The sequence below is a fragment of the Solanum verrucosum genome, unplaced genomic scaffold (genome assembly GCF_900185275.1).
Source record: "Solanum verrucosum unplaced genomic scaffold, falcon-dt-bn FXZP01000087.1, whole genome shotgun sequence".
NCBI lineage: Eukaryota > Viridiplantae > Streptophyta > Magnoliopsida > Solanales > Solanaceae > Solanum > Solanum verrucosum.
This window is the reverse complement of record NW_026020084.1, coordinates 30,428-48,778: the sequence shown is the minus strand read 5'-3', so window position 1 is coordinate 48,778 and position 18,351 is coordinate 30,428.

Sequence of the window (18,351 nt, the reverse complement as noted above, 5' to 3'; positions counted from 1 at the left end):
TTCATAAGATGATTTGATGAACATGCTTTGTTATGCTTTTGATAAAATGGCATATTGGCTCCATTATATTGTGTTGAGCCTACTTTTAGTTGGAGGAGGTAGTTCCTCCTAGGATTATGTTATAGATGATGTTTAGAAGAGTTTGTATAGGCTTACTCCCAAGGGGGAGATAGTGTGCCTAGCTAGCAAGGTGTTATGTGTTTATGTGTTGCCATGACTTTCTTATATAATGCATGTTCATGAAAACTTGTGTTTTGAAAGAAAATGATTTTATATGAATTGTTTTCCTCATGTTGTAGTGCTTTGAGTATGAGTTGTCTATTGTACTTCATGAGAAGAATATGTAAGCATGCGTTAGTTTGGAGTTGAGAGATTCCTCCTTGAATAAAATGTTTTTTGAGAATAAATTGCATATGAACTCCATGAGAGTATGTTGAGCATGTTATGACTAGGAGATGGTAGTTCCTCCTTGAACATGACTAGTTATAAGAAGTTCATGCATATTGGGTTGATATATGTAGTTCCTACTTCCTTTTTGTTGCATTGATCATGTTTAGCTTGGAGTTGAAGTTTTCCTCCTTCGTTTTGTGCATTGTTATGATGTTTCATGCATGATGGGCTGCTAGTCTGGACTCTTTACCTCCGTAAGGTGTCAAAAGTGTCATTCAAGGACGAATGTTCCCAGCGGGGAGATATTGTAACACCCCGGAAACTAGTAGACTAAACTAGGGCGAAGTGTGACGGTTAGAGCCAAGGAAGAGGGCAAGAGCCAAGAAAGAGGACTAGGGCAGTCAACTCTTACATGGACACTGCCTCACCTTCCACGACCATCACCACGGCTCGTGGTGAGGACCATGGCTCATGGTAAGGACCACGGCTCGTGGTGTGGCCCGTGGTGGGCTAGGCAGTGGCTAAACAAAGGCTGCCAAAAACTGCCCCCTTCACCCAAGCCACTTCATGGCTCGTGGTGATGACCACGGCTCGTGGGAAGGCTCGTGGTGGTGCCTTAGATTTTTAGGCGTTAATAGGAAGGTTTCCTAGCTATTGTATCATGACCACGAGAGGCACCACTTCTCGTGGTAGGCACCACGGCTCGTGGAGTCTCACATGAAGTGCTTTTCATTATACTTAGAGTGTAGGGTCAACTTCAAACGATGATATCTCTTAGCTCAAAAGGAATTAGGTGGGCCATTTCCTATAGAATTATAGGTCTCTGAGTCCTCTTTCCAATACCACCGAGTTTTCCCAATTCCGATCTCGGGGTATAAAGTTATCCCCGAAATAGTGAAGCACTGTCGGGATGAAAATTCTTCACGACCCGTTTGACGGGCCGTGGGGATGATGACGATCCGTGAAGGCTTCAGTCGTGCCATTTTGGCAGTTTCTAGCAAGTAACTTCTTGGGACTTTTCTCAATTATTTTAACTCAAAGTTATGTGGTTTTTCCTAAGATTAGGAACCCTATTTAAGTCATTTTAACCAAAAACTCACCCAATTAAGTGGTTATATTTTATATTACTTTTAAATAAATATATAAGGTATTTTTAGTCATTAAACACCCAATCAAAATCAAAAGCTCATCTTCCTCACAATATTTCTCTCTCTAAAAACCCAAGAAGAAAAAGAGTAAAATTGAAGCTTGGCTTGAAGAAAGCAAGGGTTTGTCATCAAATTCTTCAAGGACTGTTCACCAATGTATGGTAGTTTTTATATTTGGGTAGATTTCACCCAAAGAACCCCTCCAAAACTTGATTTCAAAACTTCCAATATTCCCCAACTTAAAGGGCTTTGTTCGAAATTCATGGCTTCCTTTTAAAAGTGATTTCAATGGTTGAATTATGTTGGGTTATGATTGAATTGATGATTTATGGCTGAATTTTGGTGAAATTCCCTCAAGAACCCATGGATCCCCTCTATTGCTAAAATTGTGATCTTAATTGAATTAATTGATTTTAGAAGCATGTAAACGGATCTTGTATGAATTAATTGAATTGTATTATTGCCCATATCTAATGTAGAAATTCTAGATGTTGGGTTGAATGTGATTCATGATTCTTAACGGGTAAATTATGAGAATTTGTACATGAGCATGAGATGCATGTGTTTCAAGATTTATGTTGAGTATAAAGATTTTATATTCAGTGTAATTACATAATTTTAGTATGCTTATACATGTATCTTAATTAACCTAAGATTCTAGGGTGAAATTGATATAGTCTATTTTTATGTCATGAAAGAGGCAAATTGAGAGTTTAGATGTGATTTTCTAAGATTGATGAACTTCTTTATGAATTGCTTGAGATTAGAACACCTAGATATGAATTTCTTAAAAGTAAAGCTTCTAGACATGAGTTGATTAAATTAGGTCTTATATGATGGAACATGGTTGAGTGGTATTTTGATTGAGTTTATACGATGACAGATGACTATAATTGATTAAGAATGAAGCATGTGGTTAGATTACATTGAGCATTAGGTATACATGATGAACAACTAAAGCATTGCTTGAGAGTAAGTGTGGTAGCATGAAGACAACCTCGAGAGCTTTAAGGTTAAAAGTTAATTTGAATAAGTTAAGGATGTTAAGGTTTAAAGAAAGAGGCTATTATGTATTGTTGAATGGTATATGACATTATGGTGGAAGGACTTGACCCACATGACCTATAATATGAACACATGAGTTTAAGCATGAAATGAATAATTTACTTGAATTATGATTATATCTATGCCTCATGTAGTGAATGCTAGATGTCTTGACTTAATATGATCTTTGAATGCAAGATATGAGGGATATGCATGATTATGATATTATGTGCATGTTTTCTGAACACTTTGAATGTGAAGTGTCTATGAAGATAATGTTGTTGTTGTATAATTGAAAGGATAATCACACAGGCACCGCATGCATGAATATGACTATGATGTTACTAAGGTATTGATTCAGTTATTGAATGACCATATTCCCCTTATTTAATGTAGTAATTCTAGATGTATGGGTAGAGTTTGATTCATAGCCCTTGAAGGACAAATTATGAAGGTTTGTACTTATTTATAAGAATTGTGTATGAGCTTATGATTGACTTAGAAAGAAAAGATCCTATGACTATGGTGTAATTGTTGTATTGATTGGAAAGGTCATTCTCCCATATACCCTTACACATTATGATGCATGAATTATGTATGACTATGATGATCTTGTTGTGTTGAGTGAAAGATTATTCTCATGAACACACTACGAACATGGTGTGAAAGGTTACTCACATATTGATGATTCGAAGGTTGAAAGGCCATTCTCACCTATTGAATATATGAGCTATGTCATGATATCATGTTTGATTGATTGTTAGTGCATTCTTCCATAAACATGAACATTAGTAAAGACTTAACATGAACTTAAAGGGAATTATGCTTAGCACCGAGAGGATATGAAAATGAGATGGAAGCTTCAAGCCAATTAGTCCGGCTTCCCAAAGGGTTCCTTCATGGCAATTAGTCTGGATTCCCTAAACAGTTATCGCATGAGATGGAAACCTTCATGTCAGTTAGTTCGGGTTTCTAGTAGAAATCAACCTATCCCATAACTATGTGCCCACATAGGTCTTTAGCTAGTGAATCCACCTAAAACCTAATACATGAGTAATACCTTAGGGAAGTAGGACACCTATTTTTGATGTGGTGGCAAGACATCTGATTCCATGTAGTTCAATATGGTCTATGTCGGTTAAGGCTATTTCCCTCCATGAACAAGAACAAGAACATGAACTATGAACAAGAACATGAGTTATGTACAATGGTTCCCCAAGGGGTTCTACTTGGTATGAATGGGGGTATGGGACTTTATTCATGCACTGCACAAGTAGGCTTTGAGAGTGGGCATGATATATTTTTCTTATGACATGATGATTATGAGTTAATGCATGCTTGATATGAATTATGAACATGAACATGAACTATACTTATGACTTCTTAAGGAGTTCTACTTAGTGTGAGTGGGTAGTATGGGACTTCACATATACATTGCACAAGTAGGCTTCGAAAGGGGTTATGGTGTGGTTTCCTTATGCTATGTATATAAATTTAGGCATGTATGATATGGATTGTTTCTAAGAGTGAATTTTCTTGTTATAAGCTATGAACATGAATGTTTTCTTATTTATCATTATTTACTATGGACGAGATAAAGAATGATAAGTATGAACATGGTGGCCTAAAGTGGTACTTAGTGTAGATTAGAATATGGGATCCTATCTATATAGTTCACAAGTATAACCTATGGTTACTTATGTGATGGTTCTATTATGATGAGATGATCTTGGTATTTAATTATGAATGTGAAATATGTCTTATGATTATTGGTGTATGCATTATGTTGGAGACTATGTTTGTGATTATGTTGATATCCTTTATGCTATGATGAATGGTACATGAGTTGTCTTATGGGTTACATTCCCTTATGGGTTACATTCCCCAACTATTTCAAACTTGATGTTTCAAAATTGGTATATAGCATGGTTTCAACTACAATGTCCCTTTTAGCATTATATAAGGATTTTTATGCATGGCTGTCATACTTAGTACATTTTTGTGCTAACCCATATTTCTTTTACATTTTTCACAAATTGTACGGTTTGTAGACATTGGTTCTATTCTTGGAAGATAGGTTTTTAAGGAGCAAGGAGTTAAAGATTTGGTGAGTCCTCAAAGCTTCGAGGACAAACCCAACATCCCCTTTAGGTATTTCCTTTATGTTTTAGACTTTTGTAAGGTTCGTGTCCTTAAGATTGTATTCAAGTGTTATAGATGGTTTGAAACATAGTGTTGTAGACTCCCACTTGTTTTTATAAGAGACTTCGATTGTAAAGAGAAGTTTTAAATTTATGCACTTTTTCCTATGTTCTTATGTTAAGATATGCTACAAGCTTTGTATAAGGCTTTTCGGAGTCTTGTACGCCGTGTCACATCTACAGGGTAGCCTTGGGTCGTAACATAGAGAAAGGTTTTATTCGACCAAGTGTCTCACCTTGGGGAGTTCCGGTCTTATTTGTGAGAAGGAAAGATGGTTCTCTTAGATTGTGCATAGATTTGCGTCAGTTGATCAAGGTTATTATAAAGAATAAGTACCCCATTCCGAGAATTGATGATCTTTTCGATCAACTTCAGGTGACACTTGTTTTTCTAAGATAGACCTCAGATCTGGCTATCATTAGTTGAGAGTAAGAGAAAGTAATATCCCTAAGAACGCTTTCAGGACCCGTTATGGTCATTATGAGTTCCTGGTTATGTCCATTGGTTTGACCAATGCTCCTGCGGCATTCATGGACCTTATGAACAGAGGATTGAAGCCTTATTTATATATGTTTGTTATCGTATTCATTGATGACATTCTAATGTATTCGAGGAATCAAGAAGAGCATGCTAGTCATCTCAGAATAGTCCTTCGAACTCTCAAAGATAAGGAGTTATATGCTATGTTTCCTAAGTGTGAATTTTTTCTTGAGTTTGCAGCATTCTTAGGACATATTGTTTCCGGTGATGAAATTCGAGTTGACATTCAAAAGATAGAGGCAGTGTAGAATTGGCCTAGACCCACGTCTCCAACTAACATTAGGAGTTTCTTGGGATTGGCTGGTTTTATAGAAGGTTTCTTAAGGGGTTATCATCTATTTCATATCTTTTGACCAAGTTGACTCAGGAAACAGTTAAGTTTCAAAGGTCTGAAGCTTATGAGAAAAGCTTTCAGGAATTGAAAAAGTGGTTGACTACTGCACCAATAATGACCTTACCAGAAGGTATGCAAGGCTTTGTGGTATATTATGATGCATCTAGAGTTGGATTGTGTTGTGTATTGATGCAAAATGACAAAGTTATAGCTTATGCCTCCAGACAACTTCAGGTTAACAAGAATAATTACCCATCCCATGATCTAGAGTTCAATTCGCTGTCGTAGTATTTTCTTTACAAATATGGCGTCACTATCTTTATAGTGTTCATGTGGATATGGTCACCGATCACAAGAATCTTCAATATGTGTTTAGTCAAAAACAACTTAATCTCAGACAAAGGAAGTGGTTGGAATTACTCAAGGATTATGACATGAGTATTTTCTACCATCCAGGTAAGGCTAATGTTGTTGTTGATGCCTTGAGTAGATATTCTATGGGTAGTACCGCCTAGGCTGAGGAAGACAAGAAAGAGTTAGCAAAAGATGTGCATAGACTTGCACGATTAGGAGTTCGACTAAGGGATTTCGACAAAGGAGGATTAGTGGTGATGAATGGGGCTGAATCATCATTAGTATCTGAAGTGAAACAGAAACAAGACCAAGATCCTATTTTCCTTGAATTGAAGGCAAATGTTCATAAGCAAAAGTGATGCCTTTTGAACAAGGGGGAGATGGTGTATTAAGGCATCACGGTAGATTATGTGTGCAAAGGGTCGATGAACTACAAGAGAGGATCATGGAGGAAGCTCATAGCTCCAGATATTTTATCCATTCGGGTTCCACAAAGATGTATCGCGACTTGAGAGAAGTCTATTGGTGGAGTAGTATGAAGAAGGGCATTGCAGAGTTCGTTCCTAAGTGTTCGAATTGCCAACAAGTCAAAGTAAAGCACCAAAGGCCAGGGGTATGGCCTAGAATATAGATCTTCCAGAATGGAAGTCGGAGATGATCAATATGGATTTCATCACAGGGTTACTACTATCTCGCAGACAACATGATTCGATTTGGGTGATTGTAGATCAAATGTCTAATCAGCCGATTTCTTACCGGTAAAGACTACCCATTAAGCAGAAGGTTATGCTAAGTTATATATTCAAGAGGTAGTCAGAATTCATGGAGTTCTGATGTCCATTATTTTAGATAGAGGTGCACAATTTACTGCATAATTTTGGAAGTCATTCCAAAAATGCTTGGGTTTAAAGGTTAACTTAAGTACTACTTTTCATCGTCAGACTAATGGTCAAGCAGAGCACACCATTCAGACTTTAGAAGATATGTTGAGGGCCTATGTGATCGATTTCAAGGATAATTGCGATAATTACCTACATCTCATTGAGTTTGTTTATAACAATAGTTATCACTCTAGCATCCAAATGGCAAGGTATGAGGCTCTTTATGGGAGAAGATGCAGATCTCCTATTAGGTGGTTTGAGGTTGGTGAAGCTGGGTTGATAGGACAAGACTTAGTTCATCAAGCTATGGAAAAAGTGAAGGTTATTCAAGAGAGATTGAAAACAGCGCAGAATCGTCAGAAATCCTATACAAATATTAGCAGAAGAGAGTTAGACTTTGAAATAGATAATTGGGTTTACTTGAAAGTTTTACCCATGAAGGGTGTTATGAGATTTGGTAAAAAGAGGAAACTTAGTCCCCTATATTGGTCCTTACAGAATATCCAAAAGGATTGGCAATGTAGCCTATAACTTAGAGCTACCCAAATAGTTAGCAGCGGTTCACCAATATTTCACATTTTCATGTTGAAGAAGTATATGGGCGATCCTCCACTTATCATACCTACTGAAGATATTGGTATTAAGGATAGCTTATCTTATGAGGAGATTCCCATACAGATTCTAGATTGTCAGGTTTGCAAGTTGAGAACCAAGAAGTAGAATCAGTCAAGGTTTTGTGGAGAAATCAGTTTGTTGAGGAAGTTATTTGGGAAGCTGAGGAGGACATGAGGAAGCGATACCCACATCTCTTTAAGTCCGAAGAAATTCCAAAATAAGCTACTAATCCATTCTTGGCATTTATTTTAAGTTCAGCATGTTGTGTTAAATATACTTTTTGGGTGTTTGAGCTAGATATTAGATTTTACAACCTTAGCCTACTTAGAGTAATCTCATTCGAGGATGAATAATCCCAAAGGGGAGATATTGTAGCATCCCGCCTTAGAAAGAACTAGGATTTTAAAGAATTAATTTTGGAAATAATGAAAATCCTAAAGTTGACAAATTTTGCTACGTATGAATTTTGAGTCAACTTCAAATGACCATAACTTTCAGTACATGATGAGTTATGTCACGACTAAAAATGGGCGTGATGGCACTCGTCTTATCCCACCAAGACAAGTTAGCTTAAAACCCAAATGACATTGTTTCTAGAATAGAACAAGATCATAAATAGGAATAAGAAGGTCCACTAAGATAATAAACAACTACCTCACAAATCTCCACAGGAAGCCTCGAATAAGGAGAGAATAGAGAGTATCCTGAAGATCTAAGCTAGTAACCAACAAAAATATAGTAGTAAGGGGTGAGTACCAAACCACACGGTACCCAACAAGTATACTTCTAAACACAATCTAAGGGAATAGATTATGGGTACTTCTTACACCCCAACGAACCTCCACAACTACGACCTACATAAAACCAGCCCAACCTAACAGTTCACAATTTACATAGCACACAGCTCAACAATAACACTCTAACAATTACATATCCTCAACAACAAGCTCAATATTCATCAATCACAAGTTTCAAAGAACGGCACTCACAAGATCAGTAACACACAAGATAAAGTTCACCAATTACAAAGATGTGCAATGCAATGATATGTAATGTCAATTATAGTGATGCATGTCTGACCTAATGATACACACCCGTTGTCACTTAGTCCGGGACCCATGGGGGACATATCTGTTCATGCATCCATCGCAATGTATGACATGACCCTTAATAATAAAATCCATCGCGGTGTGTGACACTTCTCTCGATAATAGAATCCATCGCGGCATGTGACACATCCCTCGAATTATAGTATCCATCGCAGCACATGACACGTCCCTCGAAATGATACATTCTCCTCAATTCACATAACACTTATCACAACCATGTCTTAGAACCAATGAAAATGACATGTTCATACAAATAATTAGTAGATGACCATTTTCATAATAATACACAATTCACAACAACACAATCGAGATATATCCCCAAAAATAAATCAATAAACCTTTCAAAATCGTTCTCAAGACATCACACACTAGTAATCCATCACATTACCTTCTATGCACAATTCACAACAACACAATTGTGATACAACATCAACAATGAATCAAGAAAACTTTCAAACCATTCTCAACACATCATACACCAATAATTAATCACATCATTAGAATTATTCAATATTAAATCAACGCATCACCAAGTCCCGTTACTCCCCAACACATACCACAACGAAATACACGATTCTATACACTAAATTTTTGAGTGAGATAAGATGATAAAATAAAAGTTCTTGGAATTCTCTTTTCAATTCCACAAAGTTTGCTAATTTCGAGCTCGTATGATGGAGATATGCCCGTTTGAAGTCAGGCTATCCAGTTAAGGAAAGTCACCCGGATTTAAGAGGGGTATTTTGGTCTTTTCCTTACCCTATTAGATTTAATTGTTTTTTAGTAATTAATTTAATGTGTAAACTGATTTGTTTCAGTTTACACAATTAAAATTTATGCCAGGTCTTTGACATAGGAGAAATGAGGAGAAAAATCAAGGTTACGTCACGATCTTGAGATTCCGGTTAAGGATTTCTACAAGGGTTAATCCCTAAGAGGTATGTGAGTCCACCCACGTGTCACTCATGATTTAATTCAGTGAAAATACATTCTTGAAAGTAAAGGATTTGAGTTCTTGATGAGTCTTGTTGAAGTTTCCTTCACTATCTTGATTGTTGAGATTTTGATGTATTCTTGAGATAGTCATATGAGTTTTAAGGTGGTTTTATAGTAGATTCTTGTACATTAATGTTGGGTATTCGAATCAAAGTGATTGGGGAAGAAACCATTCGATTCTAGGTGAATTGGGGTTAGAAAATTCGTCAAGTTTTCTAGGAAAAGGGGTGGGGCTTCATGCCACTCAGTATGCCATGAATTTCCTTCTATAGTTTTGGCTCTGGGGCACCGCTCCACTCAGTATGCCACAACTTTAATTTTGTAGTTCATGCTCTGGCACCCTTAGTACCTCAGGGTCGCCAGGTCCTCTACCATTTCCCACTTCTTTTCATTTGAGTTCCCTCAAAACATACCTATGTTTTCTAGTTGATTTCTACACTTTAAGGTACATCTAAACATCATGAGATCATCTGTAACATGAGATCCTAACCCTTGAATCCATAGTTCAAATTCAAGGTAGAGCTAATAGTCAAGTCTAGAGAGTTTCTTGGAGTCTTTTCAAAGGTCTTTAACAATTATTTTAAACTTGTTTTGAAGACTTAATCATCGAGTTTGAGAAAGATTAGTGCCAAGTTCATTTCTTTAAAATGATATATGGGAACTAATTATTCCAAAAGAGTAATTGTTTTCACATTTAAGATGAGAGGAAACACCAATTTCCAAAAGAGTTTTCATGAGTAGTTTTAGTACCATCTCTTTTGAGAGAGATCTTTTGAGTAATAATCTCAAACCACAGAAAAAGTTATGTTTTTAAACATTTGAGCTAGTTACATTTCGGAAGTTGTATTGAGCACCGATATGGGTAAGAGTTCAAATAACGTAATCTCCATAAACCATGTAGCGAACGTAGGTAGAAAGGGTCATACTTTTTATATTATTCCTTAATGCTTTTTAGCATAGACTAGTGGATTAGTAGGTTCTATACCTCGGTGAAGTATAGGACAACTCTGGAAGGGTGGGCTAGACGTTGTACCATCACATAGCTCATAATTATGGTTGTCGGTTAGAGAATCTCCCACAGAGTTACTTGTATTTTAATATACAAAACTAAGTTATTGTTGTGTCTTTTATATACTAAGTTGTTATTTACATGCTTTAAAGGTTTTCTTTATATTGCACCTTTATTACTGCATTATATTAAAGATGAGTTGAGTTTAGAAGAGGTAATTGTTTCCTTCAGATTCCAGTTCGAGCTCATTTCTTACTTAGATTTCCCCTCATATGCTATTCAATGTACTGAAGTTATTTTGCCTGCATCTTTTTATGATGCGGATACAGGTAACCAGGATCAGCTTCCAGTGCTTCATTGACCATGTTGAGCATTTTAGAGTCATTTGGTGAACCTCTTTACTTTCCGGAGGATCCCTTTTATATTGATTTGTCATTTCAATTGTTAGGATGATCGAGGATCTTGTCCCGACATCCCTCATATTATTAGAGGTTTCATAGATGGATAGTTATAGTTCATTAGTCTTTCCATTTTCAGTTGTTTATGTTAAGATTTGAGTTGCCACTTTGGCTAGTTGAATGTTTAGTTCTAAAATATTATAAGTTTATCTATTCAGATAGTTTAGTTATGATTGTTTTCAGTACATTTCATTGTTGAGTAAGTCTCCGCTGATATTTAAGCCAGGCCAAGGGTTCGGTTGGGGCTAACAATGGTTCTTGAGTTTAGTCCCACCTAGGGTGTAGGCTCGGGGAGTGACTGTTTCGAGGTAGGTTATGGTTGGACTTCCTATTGGGTTATATATACATGCTACTTGCTCCATTGTATGCATGCATGTATGTGAATAGAGAAACATGAATCCAATCTAAGGAAATGATTAAGTACAAAAAATTACATGCTATGAACTTGTTACTTGACTATGTGACTATGTGCATTGTTCATTATAGGAGTGATTGTGACTGTAGTTGTGATGACTCGACCAGGTGTCACGTTCCGACACATTTATTGGACCTGGTGTCAGTTCTAACACATATATTGGACCGGTTGTCACATTCTAATATATATATATATATATATATTTCATCGGGTGTCACGTTCCGACATACTAACAATTTGGGTGTGGGTTCCATGAGAGGACAACGTGTGATTATTACATTCATAACTACCTGTCATTGGAATTGGAAAATTGTATGTCGCCCCTAAAATGATAATTTTGTATGTGTGTTTATTGTGTTGTAATTACTTGCTTATATTTCGCTTACTGGAGCAGCCGCATGATCCTACGAGTACACCGTGGCTTCATGTACTGATACTGCACTTTCTCTTTCTTTGTTGAGTACAGGGCATCTTCAGGAGGCTACTGACAGACCTCAGTTAGGAGATCATTGATCGAGACCAGATTTGAGGGTGAGCCAGTTCTTTCAGGCAGCCATATATCCATCATTAGTTTAGTCCATTCTTTTCGGACTCAGACTATATATTTAGACTTTAACTTATGTTTAGTTTTCAGGGTAGCACCCTTTTTTATTAGACTTGTTGATTAGTAGAGTTTTGGCACAATGACTTTCAGGTCTAGGGATTGAATTTCTGTGAGGTTTAGGCTTGGTTGTTTTGTTAAACCTTCTGAGTTTATGGGGAACTATGTACTTAATTCATTATTTAAAACTGCTTATGTATCTTTAAATGGTTTTTTTTCTTTAGGTCTTTTAGTCGGGTTGTAGTAGTGGTTCTCCCACCGAAGGGTTAGTGTGGGTGTCAATCACAACGATCTGGGTCGTAACAACATTAAACTTTAAAGTGACAGAAAAAAAAATTCAATCACAAATAAAATATAAAGAAACATAACTTTATTGATAAATAGTGCAGGTACAATTTTGTTTCTCCCTTGATTCTTCACTCATATTGTATTTATTCATGATTCGAGGGCCGTTTGTGGCGTATTTCTCGAACTAGGATGAATTGAATTTGATCTACTTATGAATATAACATGAATTTTTGGGATATTTTAAATGTTTTTTTAAGGGAGTATAGTACATTTTATATACGCATGAACTATGGTTTTAGGGTTGAGTAGCCTCCAAAAATTCTAATCGGAACAAAATAAGCCTTGTACAGTCGCATCTAGAATTGAATATATCTTTTAGATTCCTGCAAAATTTCAATGTCTACAAATGCCCATAGCTTCAAGCCTTGTTGGAGTGTAGATTTGTTGAACTGAAGGATGAGGCTTGAAGTACTCATTCTTCTACCTTTGCGGTTTTGTGACTTCAGATTTACAGATTTTGTTCTATAAAAGAAGAGATGAAGGGCAGATTTGGTCTAACTAGGCGTGTCAATTTGTTTGCAATAAATTTTAAAGTGACAAAAAATAAATTACAATCACAAATAAAATGTGCAGAAACATAGCTTTATTGATAAATAGTGTGGGGTACAATTCTATCACTCGCTTGATTCCTCTCTCATAAGATTTCTTCATGATTCGAAGGCCGTTAGTGACATATTTCACGAACTTGGATGATCTAGATTTGATCTCTATATGTATAATCCATGAATTTGTGAAATATTTGCGATGAATTTTCAAGGTAATAGAGTACCTTATATATATGAATGAACTAGGGTTCAGGGTTAAGTAGCCTCCAACAATCCTAATTGGAACTGAATACACCTTGTAGAGTCTAAACTCGAATCGAATACGTGTTTAAAGTCCTACAAATATTTCTATGTCTACTAATGCCCTCAGATTCAAGGTTTGCCAGAGTGTATATTTGTTGAAACTGAAAAATGAGGCTTTAAGTACTCATTCTTCAACCTTTGTAGTTTTGTAACTTCGGATTTACAGATTTGAATATGAAAGAAAAGATGAAGGGCAGATTTGGTCCCACTAGGAGTGCCAATTTGTTTGCTACAAATTTTAAAGAAAATAAATTAAAATCACATATAGAATATGAAGAAATATAATTTTATTGATAAATAGTGTGAGGTACAATTCATTTTCTCCTTTATTATTCTCTCATAAGAATTCTCCATGATTTGAGGGACGTTAGTGTCGTATTTCTCGAATATGGATGATCTAGATTTGATCTCTTTATGAATATTCCATAAATTTGTGGAAAACTTGAGATGCCTTTTCAAGAAAATATAGTACCCTTTATTTGATCACTATATTAGGTAAATTTATGATTTTATTTATTGAATTTATAAAATAGGATATACATCTATCTTCTAAACTACCTTAAAAACATAAACTCCCAAACATGAATGTTGAATTACTGTAATAACCTCAATTAAAAATAATCAATTTATTTTATTTAATTATACTATATTAAAAGTAGATACCTTTTTTACACTAAAAGATTGTGACTTTTCCGATGAGTTGTTACTTTTCCAAAGGATTGTGACTTTTTCAAAGGGTTGTGACTTTACAAAAGAGTTGTGTCTTATCTGATGAGTTGTGACTATTTCAAAGGGTTATGACTTTTCTGATGAGCAGTGACTTTTTTGAAGGGTTGTGACTTTTTGATAAGGCAAAATAAGTTCCTATTCATAGTACTATTTTTTAGCTATAAATAGAGGGGTTCCCTCTCTCTTTTAAACTATGGTTTTCTAAGGTTTTCTACTCTTCGTCTTCTTAAAATATCCATGTGTTATTTAGAACAGTTGATTAAGTTCAAAATTCTATGAAATTTGGGGTACCACATAAGAAATAGTTGGTGAATAAATTGTAACAAATCATTCATCAACTCAAAATTATATTTTCCTCTTACGATTTTCATCACACAAATATTCAATATTATTTATATCATTTTAGAAAATTGATAGCCTTTTAATTAACCTATATATATTTTATTTATTAAAAAAATAATAATTTCCTATGAATAGTCTCAACAATTTCTACCTTCATGTTTCTTCGGTCATAAATCACAACCATTCACTCCCTATAAATTTTTGATGATCTCTTTTCTGTGACAATTTGAGATCATTTAAAATTTTGATACTTGATTCAACCCCAATCCATTGATATGTTTCACCAAAGTTCTTAACATTGGAATTTAGGTATTGCCTTTCTATTAAAGAAGAAAACAAGAGAACAAACAAATGTGCAATTATCTATGAAGTTTGCTTCACATAGAAAACTTCTATATATAGTGCTCAAGAATTTTCATTTCTTTTTCTTGTTTTGTTTCTTTAATTAATTTCTTTTGTATTTTTATTCAAGATAGAGGTAATAATTAGTGTTTACATAATGAGTGAACAATGACAAATACACACAATGTAGATTATTTTTTCTAATAAAATAAATAGATCAAGTTGTGGGAGAGAAAATAATAATAAAGAAATACGAAAAAAGGCACGTGACTGGGGTAAAATATTTCTTCTTAGTTTATCCTTTTTGTTATTCTTTTAATCTCAAACGAAGGAGTTTCTTCCTAATTTTGGAACAGTAAGGTTAATATAGCATGAACATATATTTTTGTCTTCCTTCTTCATTGGCTATGAATTTTTCAATATATTTTTTGGAGAAAGTAAAGTGTTGGTGGCAAGAGATTTCAATCAAATTGAACACTAGAGTAAATATATCATGAACATATATTTTCGCCTTCCTTTTCATTCGCTATGAAGTGTTCCATATATTTATTCTTTTTTATATTTATATTGTGTTGACTTTTTTCACGTATGAATTTCTTGTTATTTCTGTTCATTTTGATCTAAGAAAATGTTATTTCACAAGAGACACTCCTTGCAAGGTATATAAAAATAGATAAGAAAATTATGGTTGATCACAAAATGATCTTAAATCAAATTAAAGATTCTATAAATAAATAATTTATATTTTACTTATCAATTAATTTTTTTTATTGGAAAATTTTAATGTTTTATATCATGATACAACTTCTATAAGATCCTAGATACTCTCATTAGACAACAATTATATGAAAGGTATGTTGCATGAAAAAAGATATGACTACAATTCCGCAAAGATATGGTAGAAACTTAAAGAAATAAAATATTTTTCACTATAGGTGATGTAGTTCATATATTAATATTAATTTATGCTACTGCAATATATATATCTAAATGAAAAATTAATCAACATAAATATTTGACATCTACTCAATTCTCTATTTAACCATCATTCGTTATAATAACATTTCACTATAACAACCTAATTTTTTTTAGAACTAATTTTTTATGTTATTTTTTTTTCCCTGTAACATTCTACTTAAAACAGTGCTGAAATTTTCTATAAAAGTACACTTTTGGTAAAATTACATCTCTATGATAGCCTTACTCAAATATTAATTGAGTAATATTATTTTAAAACGATATAGTACGTATAAAGATAAAATATTGCACTATTTATGGTAATAGTTATTTGTGTCATGCACATATCAAATTTGAAATATTAATATTTAAGAGAAAAATTATACTTAAATGGTGTCCATCATTTCTAGTCATAACCTCAAGAGGAAAGGCTATTGGTGACCTTTTTTATATTGATATTATTTTTCTATTTTGCTGGTTAAGTTTGTTTACAAAATTGAGTAAAGTAAAACGAAAAGTACTAAGTAAATGTCACTTTCTCACCATATTTAAATTTTGAATTTATTTTGAAATGTTTCAATAAAATCTGGTCATTTTGGTCTCAAAAAATAATTAACTTTATCACAATATGTATTAATCATTCAAAAGCACTTGACCATTGTTCTTTCAATTTATAATTATTTACTAAAAAGTTTTAATTTAGTCATATTAATTCTATTTTAGAACATCATATACTATATAATATGATACACATGTGCAATACATGTGCCGTAAAACTAGTATATGTATATGTATATATATATATATATATAGAGAGAGAGAGAGACGCACAACTCGCATAACTATGACCAAAAGAGGAGGAATTAGCAGATGGGAGATTTCTCTATCAATTGTGTGGAATAAGTGTATTTGATATTCAAGAATAATATTTTGTTAAACTATTAAATTGAAAATATATCATTTATGGCAATCAAGACTTTTGTGTGATAATGCTTCTCAAATTTTGTATGTGTCAAAATAGATAAATGTATTTTTTTACTTTTATGCCATGAATCATGATGTATCTCCACTTATGCATGTATTTATCACAAATCATTATCGGACCTAAACATTGTGATAAATTAGTGGTAGATGCACAAATAATGTCTATAATTATGATGGTATTTGTAATATACATAGAATGTACTCATGCTAAACAATAATGAATATTTAATTTACTTATAATCATTGAGAGATATCTTATTGAGACGAGTTTTTTCTACAAAAAACATCCTACTTGAGATTTTATAATCATCGAGAGATGCTAACATTTTTTTTCTTCTCACCCTCGATGGAAACTTCTCAGTCAGTGATGAAGTCTATAACTAAATTTATATTTGAATGTATGACCAATTAGTGATTGTTAGTGAATACAGTTAAATACATTAACTTTTCAATATTAAAAAGAGTATTGTCTTACCTCAATCAAGATTTGACTACATAGTTCATTACTAGATAGTACTTTTTCTGGTCAAATTTTTAGGCTTTTATTGATAAAATTTAAACACAAATACAGAACTCATTTGGGCTTAACACTCAAATATATTAAGACAAAACAAAACAACCTAACAAACACAAACCACTTCAGATCCAGCCAAAAAAGTAATCCCTATAAATACTTCCTTAAGTCTAGAGTTTTTTAAATCAGCCTCTTTTCCTTCATCACCTTAATCCCTAACCACCGGAAAGATGTTCCCTCTTAGGGATAACAACAAGTTCCACCTCTTCATGTTATTGATCAATATTGAATTATTCATCTTACTTCCTTGTTTATCGTAAAAATAAGAATAAGTGTTCTATATTTTCCTAACTTTCTTGTTCATACACCTGTTTTTGCTAATGAAAGTGCCTCTGCAGTTGTGTTCTCTAATGTAGTGGATTGTGCTCCTTGTGCGTTACTTGTGGATCTTATCTCAAGGAAGCATGCTTAATTATTAGGTTGGTGATTTCAATGTCTTTTTTTCCATTCTTGTTATCATCTTGTGTATCTTATCTCAAGTGCTTTTAAATGATTAATACATATTGTTATAGAGTTAATTATTTTGTAAGATTAAAATGACCAAATTTCATTGAAACATTTTAAAATACATTCAAAATTTAAATATGAGGAGAAAGTGACATTTCTTTAGTAATATTGTTTTCACTTTACACAATTTTGTCAATAAACTTAACCAACAAAATAGAAATATAATATCGATACAAAAAAGGTCACCAATAACCTTTCCTCTTGAGGTTATGACTATAAATGATGGACACCATTTAAGTACAATTTTTTCTTAAATATTAATACTTCAAATCTGATATGTGCATGATACTAATAACAATTACCATAAATATTGCAATATTTTATCTTTATACGTAATATATCTTTAACAACATATTATTACTCAACAAATATTTATGTAAGGCGATCATAGTGATGTACTTTTACAAAAAGTGCTCTTCTATAATGATTTTCAACACTCTTATAAGTAGAGTGTAATAGAGACAAAAAATATAACATAAAAAATTAGTTCAAAAGAAAATTAGGTTGTTACACTTATATGTTGTTATAAAGATGATGGTTAAATAGATGAATGAGTGAATGTAAAATATTTAGCTTAACCAGTTCTTTGTTTATATGTATATATATTTCAGTAGTATAATTTAA